Raw genomic sequence first — 17,726 nt, 5'->3', positions numbered from 1 at the left:
GTATATTAATATCAATTTGACAAAGATAATACTACATAGTATTTATGAATATACATATATATGGTAAACTCTTTCAAAAACATGAATGGGAAAGACATATCCCAAATTCAGAGTAGTAACTGTTTCTGGGGAGGAAGGGATGGGATATGAAAGAGAGATGTAATTTCCTCAATTGCATTTTATTCTTTAAAATTGAAAAAAAAAAATCTCATGCAAAAGTGATAAAGTGAAAGTGGGTAACAGAAGTGAGTGAATATGGGTAATGTAACTTTCTGATAAAACTGAGGCTCCCAGAGGGTAATTACCAAGTTTTCAAAAATAGTGAAGTTTGAATCCTGAGACTGCTTTCAAATGTTCTCTCTCTCCCCCCCTCTCGCTCTCTCTCGCTCTCTATCTCTCCCATAACATACACACACACATACACAGAGGGTATCTCTTAGTCCCTTTAAAGGTAAATTAGAGACAATTTAAAAAAAAAAAAACTGTTGCAATATCTGATGAAATAACTAATTTCATTAAAGAGGGGTATTAAAATTACTTTACATATGTTTAGTGCTTTAATATCCCTTCAAATTTCTTCCACATCCATCATTCATTTGATCCTCACAAGATATTAAATTTATTTACATAATACATATTAATGATTCTCCAACAAAGATCAACATAAATCCTTCAAACATTGCACCATAGTTTCTAATTAACTCAAAACAGACCTTTTTTTTTTTATTGCTTTGTCATAATCTATTTCATCTCCTTTATTATATAACATATTTTAACTTTTTGGACCATTCTATGGAGTTCATTGCATATTTACAAGGTTTACATATTTTCCCTACTGGAAAGAGTCTGAATTTTGAAAGTATTAGTTCTTCATCCCTCATCCTTTCCTTTTTATAAAATCGAAAAAAAATTTCTATAATTGTAATTTACACATTTTTCCAACAATTTTGGATAGATAGCTGGCCTTAAAAGCCTTTAAAAGCATTTTGAAGTAGCACCTTTAGTAGCACAGACACTAAATGTCATGGTGTCATTTCCTCTCTATCTCCTTCTTTCAGGCTAAAACAACCCTCTCAACCCAAAACTTGTGTTATCCTAACCCACTGCTCAGAATGTGAGGCAGCATATGGGAAATCTTGCTTTATTTTAGTGTCTCTAAAAGCACCTGCCTAGCAGGGACATTGTGAAGATCAAGTAAAACAGTGCATATAAAAACATTAGAATGACAGCAGGCATTCAGCAGTTATTCAGTAAATAGTAGCTATTAATTTATTATAATTGTTGTCTTATAAATATATATACATATATATATATATGTATATATATTTTTTTTTTTTTTGTCTTTTTGTCATTTCTTGGGCCGCTCCCGCGGCATATGAAAGTTCCCAGGCTAGGGGTCGAATTGGAGCTGTAGCCACTGGCCTATGCCAGAGCCACAGCAACGCAGGATCCGAGCCGCGTCTGCAACCTACACCACAGCTCACGGCAACGCCGGATCCTTAACCCCCTGTGCAAAGGCAGGGACCGAACTCGCAACCTCATGGTTCCTAGTCAGATTCGTTAACCACTGCGCCACGACGGGAACTCCTTATAAATATATTTAATAACAATTAACAAAACTTATATTCTTATTTACAAGCACAGGCATATTTTATATTTTTCTAGGTAATAATTTTCTGTTTTCCCACATTTTCTAGTCAAATTATCTCTATAATGTCCTTCAGGATAATTACCTTTATAATGATCTTTTCATGTCTTGGTTTCTGTTTAAAAATGTTCCACTTCCTTCTTATATTTCAATAACAGTAGATGGAATCTGAATTTGAGTAGTGACCACTTGAAGTTACTTTCTGCCTTAATATTGAAAGACAAAACATCACACTCTGAAACAATTCTACATCAATCAGACCATGCTCTCTTTTTGTGAGGTATATTACCTTCTAAATTGCAATTATATTCCACCAAATATATAAGGTCCCAAACAACTGGATATAGGATATCCTGCAGTGTGAGAATTAAGTCAATTCTGTACATGAAATTCTTGGGGTCATGCCTGCAACATATAATTGCTCATGCTTTGGCCAGGGAACTTTATTCAATCTCTTGGGATAGACCATGATTGATGGAAGATAATATAAGAAAAGGAATGTATATACGCAGGTATGACTGTGAAAATTGGCACAACATTGTAAATCAACTATACTTCAATAAAAAAAAAGTTTAAAAAAAGACAAAAGACAAAAAAAAAAAAAAAGTTTAAATTTTTAAGAGTCAGTGTTTTTCTGTGGTATTGATGTATCCAACCAGCGACAATGGCAGGAGACCTCATTGCCTAGAACTACCAACACCCTCAGTAGTCGGGTGGGTATCCATTGCATAGGGTTTCCAAATAACAGAAGCAAATGGCAGAAGGATGAACAAGAAAACTAATTCTCAAAACAGGAGATGGCAGCTGCAGATTCCCAGAACAGCTGGAGAGCTATCTGGCCTTGTGGGTGAAGGCCTGGACCACCCACATTTTGCTCAGGGACTCTGTCCAGAAAAAAATAAAATAAAATTCTGGGAGCTGATGTTTTTTCCCTGACTCAGGATGTATTCTTCTTAGATAGCACAGTAAAAATTCTGCTCAATTTTCTCCTTTGGCATTATTATTTTTTTCTTTTTTGGCCACCCTTGTGGCAATATGGAAGTTCATGGGTTAGGGACTGAATCTGAGCTGGAGCTGTGACCTATTTCACAGCTGCGGCAAGGCTGGATCCTTAACCCACTGCACCAGGCCATGGATCAAATAGATGCCTCCATAGAGACAAGCCAGATCATTAATTTACTGTGACACAGAGGGAACTCCTCCTTTGGTATGATTTGTGATTCCTCTAAATTCGATAAAGAACTGCATCTTTAATGCGTCAGTCCCTCATTTCTTTTCCCCAATCTTAGAAGAAGGTCTTGAAAAATCTTTAATTCCCAGCTGTAATACAGTGACTACTCCCATTTCTAATATTTCCTACCACTACTATTAAATATCACTAGCATGCCTTTGTTTAACAGGCCTTGCTTTACTGTGCAAGAAATCTCCCCTTTCTCTCACATGCAGTTGAAGAAGGTAGTCAAAGGTCTGTTCTGATTTGTGTAGAGCTTTGCAGTGAGGCCCAAAGGCATACAGTACCCCACCCCCCCATCCTCTTTCCCTGGCGTTATCTCCTGGCTCAATCCTGGACCTTCTGAAATTTCTTTGTTAAATTGTCGTCATCCTTTGATTAATAGCGAGCTATCTAATTAAATCCCTGCCTCCATCTTGTAAAAAATATATAAATTTTTGTCTGCAAAAGCTCCAGAAGGAACTAAGTTTTCCAAAACCTTTTCTTTTTTTATCGACATCCCAACCTAGCTGTTTTTTGTTCAAGTTTCACACCATCTTGTTTTAGTCATACCAACTCAGATATGAGTCTGCTGCTTTCATCTGTCTCTTACATCTCTAATTATTTTGTCCCATCCTGTAGAAAGGTTTTTTTTTTCTTTTTGCTTTTTTTTAGGACTGCACCCACGGTATATGGAAGTTTCCAGGCTAGGGGTCAAAACAGAGCTACAGCAGCCAGCCTACACAACAACCACAGCAATGGGGGATCTGAGCCAAGTCTGCAACCTACATCACAGCTCACGGCAACAATGGATCCTTAACCTACTGAGCGAGGCCAGGGACCGAATTCTCATCCTCACGGATACTAGCTGGGTTCTTTTACCACTGAGCCATGAAAGGAACGGTGAAAGATTTTTATTAGCAGTTTTCTTATTTAATCTTTTGACTTTTGTTTCTATAGTATATACTTATTATTTCTGTAACTATAAATATCTATTTTACTAAATTAAACTTTTGACTCTACTTCTTCCCTTGAGACTTTTCTTCACATTTTAATTTGTCCTGCTATTTTGAGTTTTTGAGAAGTAAACAAAGAGAAACATGTATTTGTGGTTTTTTCCGTTCCACCAGAAACTTGCTTATTTTACGTATACCTAAGCAAAGTGTATACATTTTTGAGAAACTAGTTTTACCTATTATTATCAGTGAGCAAAAAACTCTGCATCTCTTTCCCCTTCATAGTCTCCATTTTAAAATATAGATATAATTCTATAGACCACCTTCCCTAATTTCTGGTAATATTTATGACTCTTCTCCACATTCAAATACATGTGTTTTGGTTCAATGAAGTTAAGTGATCCGATTCTAAGCCGGCAGTATTTATAATTATGATGGTCTATATCGCCTGCTGAATAGCTTCTTATGTGATAGCTGCTATGCAAAGTGCTTTACACAGCTTTTGTTAAGTGCTGTGACATACACTATTAGTGTTCATAAATAAATGGTTCTCTTCCTCTTCCTAGACACACACAGCCCCTTTGTACTTAGGCAAGGCTAGGTGACCACTTGTGGACTACTGGACAGAATGAATCATTTATGAGTGGAAGCCCCATGTTGACTTTTGCTCCCACCAATGAGAAGGTCAAGATGCTGATCCTTCCTTTAGTTTAGGTTGCTCTGTGACTGCGGGGTGCAGAGCACCCCGCCAAATCACAGTGCTCAAGTAGCATGCACAGGAAGGAGACCTAAACTGCAGTATGCCAGGGAGATTTGGCAGTTAATTTCAATGTGGTCTAACCTAACCACCCCAAGGCAAGAGTACTACTCTTAGTACTCTTATGTAGGTAAAATTAAGGCTTAGACAGTTAACTCTTTCGGCCTCAGGTTGCTCATTTATTTTACTTTATTTTTTTGTCTTCCTGCCTTTTCTAGGGCCGCTCCCACGGCATATGGAGGTTCCCAGGCTAGGGGTCTAATTGGAACTGTAGCCGCCGGCCTACACCATAGCCACAGCAAATCGGGATCCGAGCCATGTCTGCAGCCTACACCACAGCTCACGGCAATGCCAGATCCTTAACCCACTGAGCAACCCGCAACCTCATGGTTCCTAGTCAGATTCGTTAACCACTGAGCCACGACGGGAACTCCCTCAGTTTGCTCCTTTAGAAAATAGGATCTATACATTATTAATAAGAGATAGTAAATGTAATTAACTAAGAACCCTGCATCCATAGCATCAGCACTTTATCGACAGTGTTGCCCTGTTATTCTGACTACTATCATCGTCGCCATCATCACCATTCCCTGTAATAACATGTTCTATTGAAAAGAAAGGAGAGTTGTATGCACTGGCCTATAATCAGTGAATATAAAAGCAATTCCTTGTAGAAATCTTTATCCTTTCTTACCAGCACACACACATACACACTCACTCATTTAGTCTCTTTACTGGAAATATGTTTAACACTAAATGTATATTTGCATACTCTACCACCACTGCACACCCATCCTGCTCCAAAGTAAAAATTGGTATGTGTCATTTAATATCCTTTCCCATAATGATATCATTATTTTTACTATTTGCATGTTTATCTTTTAAATTAATTTCAGGCTTATTTCTTTCCCTACGTGCTTGGGGCTTTTCTGGTAAGTTCTCAAAATAAATACTGTGAGCCCTTATACTTTGTTAACACCTAAACTAAAATACATTTCTTTTCTGCTCTATACAATTCTCTTGCCTCATTTTTAGTTTACAAACTTGTGTATTTTTTATTTCTACTATTTTTCTTCTCACTAAAATGAAAACACAAGGAGGACAGAGTCATCATTCTCTTCTGCCCTTTTTTTTTTTTTTTTTTTTTTCTTTTTAGGGCCTCACCTGCAGCACATGGAGATTCCCAGGCTAGGGGTCCAATCGGAGCTATAGCTGCCGGCCTACACCACAGCCACAGCAACAGTGGCTCCAAGCTGCAACCACACAGGTCATCCGAGCTGCTGCCACAGCTCACGGCAGCGCCAGATCCTTAACATACTGAGCGAGACCAGGGATCGAACCCGCAACCTCGTGGTCAGATTCCATTCTACGGCACCACGACAGGAAAGTCTCCTGACCTACAGGTGGTGCTCAATGCGTATCTGTTGGCAAATAAATAAATGAATTTATAACTATAAATTCCATCTGGTTATAGTGTAAACTGTGGCTATATCAAAGGTTTGAGCATGAAAAGTGTTTTTTTCCTCCACCTGGTTTTTATTTGGCCTCAAATTTAAGTTTTTTTTTTTTTTCCCCTCTTTGGCCCAAGATTTAAATGAGACTATTGATTCCTAATACTTGAGTAATAAAATATTTTATCATTATTTCATTTTATCTTTATTAAATTACAAAAATGCCAGCTGTAGCTCCCTACTTTTAAAAACTTGTTTTGATTTAGTTTATAACTGAGACCAATTTTTTGTACAGTTTTCATGTCTGTATGAAAAGGGTTTATATTCTTTTGGTAGGATGCAAATTTCTCAGTCCTCTCTCTTTATATATATTCTTTATAACACCTAAACTAATCCTCTTACATTAGCAACACTATTAAATTTACTTTGCAATTTCAAATCACTGCTACCATATAAATTTAACTGCTTAATTTTCTAAAGCACACAAATATATATGAAAATAACTTATAGTCTATAATTTTTTTCTTTTATTATTACATAAAGTTCCTTTTATGCTGTTCAGTTGTTTGGTGCTTTTGCCCTTAAAAATGAAACGTGTGGAATTCTCTTGTGGCACAGTGAGTTAAGGATCTGGCATTGTGACTTGAGTGGCTTGGATCTCTGCTGTGCCATGGGTTTGAGCCCTGGCCCAGGAACTTCTGCATTCCATAGGCATGGCCAAGAAAGAAAGAAACAAACAAAGAAACAAACAAACTTGTGTGTAATAAATGATGTCACTTGTTTCATTTTAAATTTTTTTTGTACTTTTCTACTATCTGCTGGCCTTTTAAATTTTTTTTGTATTTTTCTACTATCTGCTGGCCTGTTCTTTTACTTTCACACATTATGACTTTAAGCGTATTCATCTTTAATGAACATTTTCTAATTATTTTCACAGTATCTGTTTTAACAGAAAAATGTAGATTATATCACATTTAGTGTAAGGATAGATTTAATTTTATTTCTTGATCTTACTTTATGTTTACTATTTATATACATTGATAGGTTTTTTTCCTCTTCCTTTTTTTACTTTTGCTTGTTTTTATAGAATTATTATACCATCCTCTTTCCCTCTTGTTACTTTGGAGATTTATATTTTTCCTGCAATAGTTACCTTCTAATTCTGAAGACTAATTAAGGAATATCTATCTCTCTACTTTTATATGAAAATAAGATGATAACTTTTTCCCCAATCAGGGTTCTATTCCCAAATTGCTTCTCCCGCCCAATAAGATGAGACTTGGGTTGTCAGTACTTCCCCCACCCCACCCGAACCCAGTGTCAGAAGAGACCTTTGCTGGGTCTTACTTCATTGGCTTTTTCCCCTCACCCTCAATCCTTGGTTCACTGAGATAGTGCTTTTCATTGCAGACTCTTACTGGGTTTGCTTTGCACCATGCCTCCTCTACTTTCAGAATCCTCACTTAGCCTCACTAATGTTTCTTCCCTTCTTTGCCTTCCATTCTCCTAAGTCATCTGCTGTGATCCATTCATCATTTGTTGGTTCTTGCTCGAGGATTTGCTTCAGATGTACTATGTGGGTCTTATATACTCTGAGTCTTTGCTTATCTTTCTTTCTCCTTGCTTATCATTCTTTTTTCCCAGACAGGTGAATTATATCTCATCCACGTGCAAGATTCTTAAGTTGTAGTCCTTTTCTTTCACTAGTCGGCAGAAGTTATTACACTGTGCTTTTAGCTTCCAAAATTAAAGAGAAGAAGTCCAATTTAAGTTTGATATTTTTTCTTTATATGTAACTTTTCTCTTCTATTTGAAGCCTTATAAGAATTTTCTATTTTCTTGGAGTTCCCGTCGTGGCGCAGTGGTTAACGAATCCGACTAGGAACCATGAGGTTGCGGGTTCGATCCCTGCCCTTGCTCAGTGGGTTAACGATCCGGCGTTGCCGTGAGCTGTGGTGTAGGTTGCAGACGCGGCTTGGATCCCACGTTGCTGTGGCTCTGGTGTAGGCCGGTGGCTACAGCTCCGATTACACCCCTAGCCTGGGAACCTCCATATGCTGTGGAAGCGGCCCAAGAAATTGCAAAAAAAAAAAGAATTTTCTGAGTCAGAAACTTTGCCATGCTATACCAAAGTATGTCTTTTTATATCAATCCTGCCTGGAACCTATTAAGTCCTTTCAATTAACAAACAAAATCATTCTTCAAACTATAGAAAATCTCTTTTGTCAATTCTTTTTTTTTTTTTTTTTTTTTTTTTGTCTTTTGTCTTTTGTGGGCCACACGTGTGGCAGCATATGGAGGTTCCCAGGCTAGGGGTTGAATCGGAGCTGCAGCTGTCAGCCTGTGCCACAGCCACAGCAACACCAGATCTGAGCCACGTCTGCAACCTACGCCACAGCTCACCGCAACGCCAGATCCTTAACCCACTGAGTGAAGCCAGGGATGGGACCTGCAACCTCATGGTTTCTAGTCAGATTTGCTTCTGCTGCGCCACGACGGGAACTCCTCCTTTGTCAATTCTTTAATTATTATTATTCCTCCATGTATTCATTATTCTCCTTCTAAATTTCTATTATCCAACACTTTCCCCAGCCTCTAATCTTTTTCTTCACCATTTCAATTTTCTAGTATTTTCATCCTGAAATTTTAGTTATTTTTTCGATTTCATTTTCCAGGCCTTTAAATTGGTTCTTTTAGTAGTGATCATCCTATCCTTCAAGATAATTTCTCAATGTAATATTACAGAAATTTTCAAATTTATACATAGATTGTATAAAAAGACCACCATAATAAAATACACACCTCCTCCTCCTACCCCCACATACGCACCACCTAGCTTCACCTACTACTAGCTCATGGCCAATTTTCCTCCCTGAAACTCACACCCACTATCTCTTCACCCAACTGGACTGTTTATTTTATAACAAGTCCCAGACATCATATCCCTTCATCTCTAAATATATCAGGATCTAAGGTCATCTTTTAATGTCATCTTATGTCTAATGTTTATGTATCTAATTATTTTCTGTTAAAATTCCTGTTGTCTCCTTCATGATTCTATCTCAACAAGAGTGAACTGTTCTGGATGTCTTCTTCTCCTATGTATACAAAAGGTTCTAGTTACCTGAGGTCAAGATGCTGAAATGCTTCACATTATAGGCATTGGGCGTAATCAATACTCTTATCTGCAGGTTAAAGCAACAAAACTTCCATTCATTCCTTCCTTTTTCTCCTTCTTTGACTTCTCAGTTTCTGCCTCTGTGAAGTGGCGATTTGACAGCTGGTAAACTGCCATTCTCTCATCCTCTGAAAACCTGTGGCCTGCATGCCTCAGGGTACAGATGGGTTAAAGCATAGGTTCCCATCTTCTGTAAATCCTTAAGGTGCAAGGAGACTAGCAAGTCTTCCTCTCATGACTACTCATGCAAGATAGTGCTGCCCTTCCTCTCAGGGGTCAGTGGATCTATACAAGCCAATTTTTTCCTCAATAACCACAGTTTTGACTCTTGCCTCAGAGTTCTCCACTATCATATCAGAGTTTAATCAGCCCCAATGGAGAACCAAGTCCTAAGCCTTAAGTCCCATCCCCTTCTGAAAAACAGAGAGGCCATTGCTCTTGTCAGATTCTACCTGCCTGCTGGTCCTGGCAGTTGTGCTAGTGGGTGGACTATAATTCACACTAGAGGGAGATAAGGCAGTGTAGGCAGGTCACTATCTCTACAGAACCACTCTTGACTCTTTATTCATGACCTTTTTTCTTTCCAAACCACATGTCATTTGGGCGAGTTTGAAACACACCAAAAGCCTTGTGCCTAAAAATCAGAGCTTAAACAAACATAACCAATAACAAATCTCCATCCTATGCACCTTCCCTAAGAAGATGTTACCTCTTGTAGAAAAAAAAGATAAAGTATAAAGGTAATGAAATGCAGTTCCTTACTAGAAGTTGTTCTGGCCTCTATTTCTAGGAAAGCTCAGAAAGTCTAAATGGGAGCTTTTATATGACTTATCACTAGCATATGGGCCTCAGAGGGAGATGACTTTGTCCAAAACTAGTAAGACTTGAGTATTAGAAAACTATAGTATAATGGAATTACACAGCCTTAGTACTTGAAAGTATGTTATTAACGATCATCTGGAGATACACACACAAACAAATTCTACCTCCTCATCAATACTAAAGGAATCACATGATTTTTCTCAAGATGACAAAAAAAAAAATTTCCCCAGGCTACCAATATGTGTTTTATAGTGTACACAAGAATATATCATTTTCTCTGAATATAGACCTGTCCAATTTGGGTGTATGTTCTACTTGGTTAAAAAATATGTGACAAAATAGCACCATAGGTGTTCAAACATACAAAAGAGTCCATCAAAATTAGGTCTGGCAAAAATAAGCATGATACATAAGTGAGCTAAATCTATGATCTAAGAAAAAAAATTCTGTAGAAGTATTGTGGGCATTTTTTTTTTATAAGTATAGAGCAAAAGTTAATGGATGACACTATTTCCTTGCTAATATTTGAAATTGAGGTAACTAAAAGAGCATAAAAACTTCTGTGTCTAATCACCTGAATTGTTAAAATGCAGTATCTTAGGAGATTTATATTAGAATTAGATTGACCTTTATACCAATCAGAATATAATGCCTATGGCAGTGGGGGGTGGCTACATTGACCCCATAACATTTCTTCTTCGGCTTTGCCAAAGAAATGAAATCTACATTATTTTTAAATAATGTAAGTAATTGTATGTGAAACTACAATAAAATCACAAAGAGAAAAAAAGGAAGATATGCATATTAAAGTGAGCTGAAATGCACAGAATCATTTCTTGAGTTAGGAAGGCATAGCAGATTCTTCTGGAAACAGAAGGATGGCTGGACATCTGTGTGTGTGATTGGCATCTAATATCAGCCATTATGTTTTCATCTCTATTTCATATAAGTGAGAAGTCTCATAATTTTGAATGAAATTGACCAGAGATATTCCCAGAGTTCTCTATCAAAACTCTTATATAATATACTTGCTAAATTACAAGTCATTCCTTCAATAGCTCTTTTAAAATACAGTGTGGTGTACCTCCTAGGTACTTTCAGTAAACTAATCTGATGACTGAAAAGTTGAATTTTGAAAACGTAAAAACTATCTACAGCAGGATATGCATTTATTTTTAAAAAAAACAGTTTTATATCAAAAAGACATCTATTTTTTTAACATCTAGACACATTTTATTAAAATATATGAACTCCAACATTAAGTAATAAACTATGAACGAGACAAAGAATTTAAATAAATAAAAGGTAAAATTAAAAGAGTATCAGAGCTCTTATCTGCGACAAAGTATGCTAGGATATCCATTTTTTATGTTTGATAGGTAAAGGCTAAATATGGATACTACTTTAACAAATAATCTTAAAAAGAGAATAGGCCCCCATTTGTATTAAGTACATTTTTGGATTTCTAAGAATTTTTCAATATTAATGAAATATTGTCACCAAAAGATATAGACCAATAACTGAAATAATATAATTTTGCTCTATTAAGGATGGATAATATGTCCTAAAAACATTTGAAATTTATCCGAAAAAGAAAAGAAAAGAAACAACCCAACAAAAAAACCCCACCGTTTCTTCAAGACTTATGGAGCACAGGGTTATTTTATCCCATAATCTAGTGCATCCATACTAGTATCTAAGACCAAGGCCAGGCTGAGAGATAATTTTTTCTTACCCATCTGGGGAAAGGTAGACAGAGTGAAGCTAAGAAAGAATCCTAATGATGATCAGCTGTAGAACCAGTGCCTCCAACTGCCCATAAAAGGGACATAAAGAACAAAAAGTTATGACTATTAGGCATTTTTTTTTCACTATGGCATCAGGGTGTCATAGTATAAGCCAATTGCAAAATATAACAAAGACTTTTACTTTAAAACAAAAATTGGCACAAGGGGCAAAAATAGAAATTTAAAAATAAAGAAATCTAAAAGGTAGCAGAACACAAACATAAGCTAAATAAATATAAATAAAAATAATAAAATATTGCTTCTTATCTCTCAGATTAACAAATATAAAAAGACTGAAAATACCCAGCATTATAGACATACAACTATCTATCCCACATAGTGCACGTAGGAAATTTAAGTGCCTTTCATCCTGGAAGTTCCATCACTAAAAATATATCTTTAGGAGATGCATCAGTAAGAATAGAGAGAGTTTTAAGCAAGAATGCCCACATAAGCATTTTTTAATACTCGAAGTTTGGAAACAATTTAAATTTCTATCATTGAGGAACTTAACTATCCTGAGTTATCTAAGATCCATTTAAGAATGATCATGAATATCAATGTTCATTTGATATCTGCATTTACTGCTCCCCATACACCCATGTGCTCCTCCAGTATATCCACGTGTCCCCCACATTTCCCAACACCCTTTAAGTTAGGCCAGGGCCTATGACTAATTATGGATAATGGGTAGTAAGCAGAGTCACTGGTGAAATGCCCATGTTAAAGCATTTAAGATCCAGTGTGTAGGAGTTCTCTTGTGGTGTAGCAGGTTAAGGATTCAGTTTTGTCACTGCAATGGCTTCGGTCATCACTCTGGCACGGATTGGATCCCTGGCGCAGAAACTTCCACATGCTTTTTGCAGGTGAGGTAAAAAAAAAATTCAGTGTGTAATCACCCAGCTTCCCCTACCCCTGACCTAGAATGACCTGGAAACTACATATTCCAAACAGCATGTCTGCAAGACAATTGTTTTCTAAATCACTGAGTCACTACTTGGAAAATAGCTACAGGACCCACAAAAGATTTTGTGAGAGCAAGAAACAAACTTAAATGTGCTGTTAGGGAAATCAGGGGATTTATTAATTACCCTCATAGAGACTAGACTAAGCTGACTAATAAAAACTGTTATGGCAAAAGTAGGACACTGTTCTGAGAAAAAAAAAAAAAAACCTAAAATTTGTGACACTGACTTTTTCAAGTGGAAGGCAGTGAGAAAACTATTTCCAGAGAGCAGTGAGATACAGATTCATGCTGTGCAGTAGCAAAACATGATAAAAATTGAAGACTTGATAGCTTGAAAAAGGCTATATATCTAATGGACTTTTACTCTGGGCTGATGATTATGATGATTAAATAAACTTAATAGTGTGTGCTAATTGCTAACTGTGTACAGCAAGATATTACAAGAAAACAATGAGTTCAGGATAGAGTTAGTAAATTCAAAAGAAGAAATAAAAGATAAACTGTGGACTTGGACATTCAGAAAAGACAGTTCTTCTAGACACCATGCATTTGGAAATGAAATTAAAGTTGGCTTGATGGGCATGATGACCTGGATTCTGCTTGAAGCTGGAAGGGAGGATTGTGACCCTGCACCTCTGCCTTCATGGGTCTTTGCTATTTTTTAAGAAGAGCAACAAATGAACAAATCACAGAGGTCAGTGACATTCAAGAATGTGATTATATATCCTGGCCTCATAAAGGACCTGGTCAGAGAGGTGATAATGGAGATTTAGAGGAAAGTCTTATCAGTGGATTACCATAAAACTAAACAGACATTCAATAGGAGCAAGGAGAAGAGCTCAAGGCAGTAGAGGGAGAATTTCCAAGTCAGAGACACCCAGAAAGTCTGGAGAGTTAATGATTTGATGATAGCAAGATGCCAGAGAACCTGATCACTCAATGTGTCCACCAAGCAAAATTGCGATATGTTTTTTAAGAGTAAAATGCCAATGGAGATAGTCTATATAAAGTATAAACCCACACATTTAATGAGTATAAAACCTCTTCCTTTCAAAAAAAAATCCTATGAATCCTCCCATAAAAAGGGTGTGAAATATAATTCAGAAAAAAAATGTTTACAAAGAAAAAAACTTTTTAAAAAAACCCACAAAGTTCCAGTGAGATTAATTGACCTGGAGAATCAATATTTGATTTCAAAAGTGAGCAAATATATCCTGGAACAAATCCCTATAGATACACTCAAAGTGGCCACTCTAGTTATTGCCTCTGAGCCCCAACTCAACACTTCTCTGCTCTTCTCTGTGATTCTGGAGCTGGGACTCTGCAGACTACATTTATTTATCACTTGGCTTTCTGTTAGGTTCTGGTAAATGGCGTACTCAAAGGAGGTGATAAGGAGAAAGATAAAAAGGATTTGCTTCTTTCTGTGAGCTTGCTGTTACCAGCAGCATTGTCTCAGTAATGTTTCCTCATCTCAGCAATTGGTGCCAGTAGCCAATATTTTTAAGTTCTTTCAGAACCAGCTTCATTGTACTCTCTCAAAGGTTACCAGCAGAATCCATACAAATAGCACTCGTTGCAAGAGACAAAGCCAGCACCATAAATTGCCTCCTCTGAGCTCCTGTTGAAGTACTAAGAGCAGCTAAGTTGTGTCCCTTTCTAAGAGATTAGAGTCTTAAATCTGTTGAGCCTCTTCTCTGAGCATTCAGGTTTGATAATGACAACCAATCTTTTCTCTTTGGTCGTTCTACCGTATGGGTAGCAACAGCTCCTGCAGTTCTTACCTTTGTGTTTCTTTACTTTTTTGCTGTTTGATGTTTTAATTGCTGCAACACCTGCTAACCAATTCCCTATATTTAACTCTCTCTTTTGAGATACTTAGTATGGTTTCTGCTATCCTTTCTGAATTCTGAATGATATGGTGCTGGTACTTGAAGGAGTCCTACAAGCGAGCCCTCTAAATGAAATTCTAGGACAATTATTTTTGACCTTGGCCCTGAAAACAGAGCTGGGTTCCTTCTTAATACAATAGGATGCTGGTACTCCATGATATTCTGTGGTATTGCAATTAATTAAATGACCATCTGTGATTGATTGTAAAGGTCTGCCAATCCCAGTGTTTTAAGATACTAAGGGGTGCTGTATGTTTCTGTCACATAATTCTTATTTAAAAGCACTAGTCAAGAGGGAATAGTTCTGCATTGTAGAGTTTACAGAATGAAATGGCAAGTGTAAGTTTTGAATATCCTGAGTTCGAAGTAAAAGATGATTTCCCAGAATATCAATGGACAAGTGGCAGGACTTCCAGTGAGAAGTGGTAATTACCAAAACATGCCTCAAGGATGAAGTTGTAATGTGAATGTTTTGAATATCGAGTTTTGGGGTTTTATTTATCCATGTGTAACTGATCATGATGTCTTTAGAAATGAAATATATGGGCAGTCTAATAAATATTACTTGCTATAATATGAATATTTGTGTCTGTCAAAAGTTATTATGTTGAAATCCTAATATCCAATGTGATAGTATTAGGAGGTGGGGGTTTTGGCGATTAGATCAGGAGAGTGGAACCCTCATGAATGACATTAATGTGTTTATAAAAGAGACCCAAGAAAGGCCCTTTGCCCTTTCTACCATGCTAGGACATAATGAGAAGTCTATAAATTGGAAGACAGCCTTCACAAGAACCCAGCTAGGCTGGCACCCTGATCCTGGGCTTCCAGCCTTCAGAACTGTGAGAAATAAATGTATATTGTGTATTGCCAGTCTATTGGTATTTTGCCATACAACCTGAACAGACCAAGACATTACTTCATCTACATAACAAGAAAAAAACAAAAAATGGGTCTGGTGGCCAAAAACTAAACTTGAGTCACAACTGAAGTCATAGCCACTTAGTTTATAGATCTAAGACAGTTTAGACCTAAAGATCTTGATTGATTGGGTGGGGGTGGGCGCGTTTAGTTTCCCTTGAGGAATGACTCAATAACTGCCACACACATATACTATAAACCTCTTCAGTCTGCCCAAAGGTATTTACCACCATTTACTTTGGTGACTGGTACATAGGAAAGGTGAGATATCTAGGTCTTTAAAAATTTATTAAATAAAGGCCCCAAATTAGTGTTTATCCTTTGAGGCCCCAAACGCCACCATATTTTGCAAGCCAAAAGGAGGCAGGTGGTGGTCATTTGATGAATGGTGTTTTCACTCAAGTCTGTATCCCAAGGACCCATACTGTGATTATATTCCATTTTCTGAATATATAAATAGATCTACTCAGCAAGTGGCAGAATCCACATACTTGCTCTCTACCTCATGGAATAAAAGAAAAATAACATGAAATCCCCTAGAATTTCCTCTCTCTTTTTACCAGAACAGTAAACCATAGCTATACCACACACCTGTGGATTTGGAGCGCTAAGAGCCACCAGTAGAGAGCAGCTAGATCTCAGCAAATAACTACGTGCTATTATAAGCTTAGTCAGTTGATTACCCTAATAACAGCGGCTATTCTAGAAACAGTGTCTTCATTTAAACAGATTATCAAAGCCTTTGGTACCTGGCATTGCGGCTGGGATAGATGTTTTCTCTGCACTCTTCTTCCAGAACCTGGGAAGTGAGGATGCGTGAAGCCATTTAGGGCAGTAGAACACGTGACACAACGGAGGTGTTCCAAGCATGTATGTACTAGCGTCTGAGACACAATTTATCAGCTTCCCTGGTTCTCCACAGCCAGCCTGAGTAGGCATCTGAGGCCCAGGCTTCCCGGGTCAAAGGCAGACTCTTTGCTGGGGAAGACACTGAACCCCCACCACAACATACTGTGTCTCAAAAGAGTTCAATCTGAATTATAACAGCAGTCCCAGAAGAGAGCTTGCCTAATGGCCTTACGTATTTTCTTTCCTTTTTTTAAACAACAAATAGCACACCAACAGTTGATTTTGCGCTAGAAACTTGGTGTACACAAAGTTTAGATTGAGTACAGCCAACATTCTGCCAGGGCAGTTGCGAAGTTCCCACAGTAAGAATTAGATAGGGTCTCTCAGCACTGTGCGCTTCAGAGGCGAGAAAAAAAGAGCTGACATTGAAGCTGATGGTGTTACTGAGTAATGTCTCTGTCCGCATAACGGCTTTAGCGCTCTCATTTCCAAATGTCGACTACGCTTTTTTTTTTTTTTTCCGCTTTTCGATTTTTTTTTTTTAATTCAATCTTTTTAAAATGTATATTGACATGGGTTAAAAAGCCTCGCTTCTGCTATTCGGCTAGCACTTTCTGGAAAAGCCTCCATTTCTTCCTTGACCCCGTTTCTTACGAGTAGTAGGGCATTACTATGTGTGTTTTGAAGGTTACAGCTGGCATACATACACCTGTTGTTCTTCCCAGCCAGGTGATGGGCGAGGCTAAAGGAGAGTCCTGGACGAAGAAGTGGGCGGCCGGGTAGAGTCAGGTAGGTAGCACATGGTCAAGCGACTGTGCGCAGGTGCAGCGTGGCCCCACCCACATTAGGGGCTAGTGCGTCAGCCGCGCGCGACGGGAAGTTGACGCACTGACGTCGTACAGGGAGATGTCCAGGAAGCCGGCTACCCCTCTACGTCTCTGGCAGCTTGGCCGCAATTCTGCACACTTCTGTCCTCGCTGCAGGCCCCACCGTCCAGCCCAGACTCGAGCAAGCGAGCACCGAGAGGCCGAGCGCACCTCCCCTCTGGGTCCGTGGCGCAGGTACCTACTGTGCAGCTATTGATTGACAATGCTTTTTTTCCTCTTCAGCAATTGTGAAGAAACTCGAAGGGAAGTCGGCTTTTGTCCCAAAGAGTTGAAAGTTGTTTAGAGTCGAATAACTCTTCCATTCTCTACCAAAGTCTAGTCTGTCTAGGTTTGGGTCTTAGTGAAATCCTCAGAGTACCACATTTCTTCTCTACACTGATAACGTGAAAATTGGACCCGAT

The 17,726-nt window shown here is 37.9% G+C and overlaps 2 long non-coding RNA genes across 2 annotated transcripts in view; one reads left to right on the top strand and one right to left on the bottom strand.

Moving 5' to 3' along the window:
• LOC146395011 (uncharacterized) overlaps window positions 1-17,438 on the bottom strand; it is a 125,112-nt gene extending 107,674 nt beyond the window's left edge. Inside the window, exon 1 of the long non-coding RNA XR_014834255.1 lies at window positions 16,339-17,438. This is a non-coding gene — a long non-coding RNA (uncharacterized LOC146395011). The remainder of the gene's footprint in view (window positions 1-16,338) is intronic.
• LOC102167929 (uncharacterized) overlaps window positions 17,341-17,726 on the top strand; it is an 87,559-nt gene continuing 87,173 nt past the window's right edge. The window contains exon 1 of the long non-coding RNA XR_309057.4: window positions 17,341-17,499. This is a non-coding gene — a long non-coding RNA (uncharacterized LOC102167929). The remainder of the gene's footprint in view (window positions 17,500-17,726) is intronic.

This window comes from Sus scrofa, chromosome 18, assembly GCF_054392235.1.
Source record: "Sus scrofa isolate SSC_HxYL_T2T_F1_AM1 chromosome 18, Sscrofa_HxYL_maternal_Yorkshire_Landrace_v2.0, whole genome shotgun sequence".
Classification (NCBI taxonomy): domain Eukaryota; kingdom Metazoa; phylum Chordata; class Mammalia; order Artiodactyla; family Suidae; genus Sus; species Sus scrofa.
This window is presented reverse-complemented; position numbering and strand designations above follow the sequence as displayed.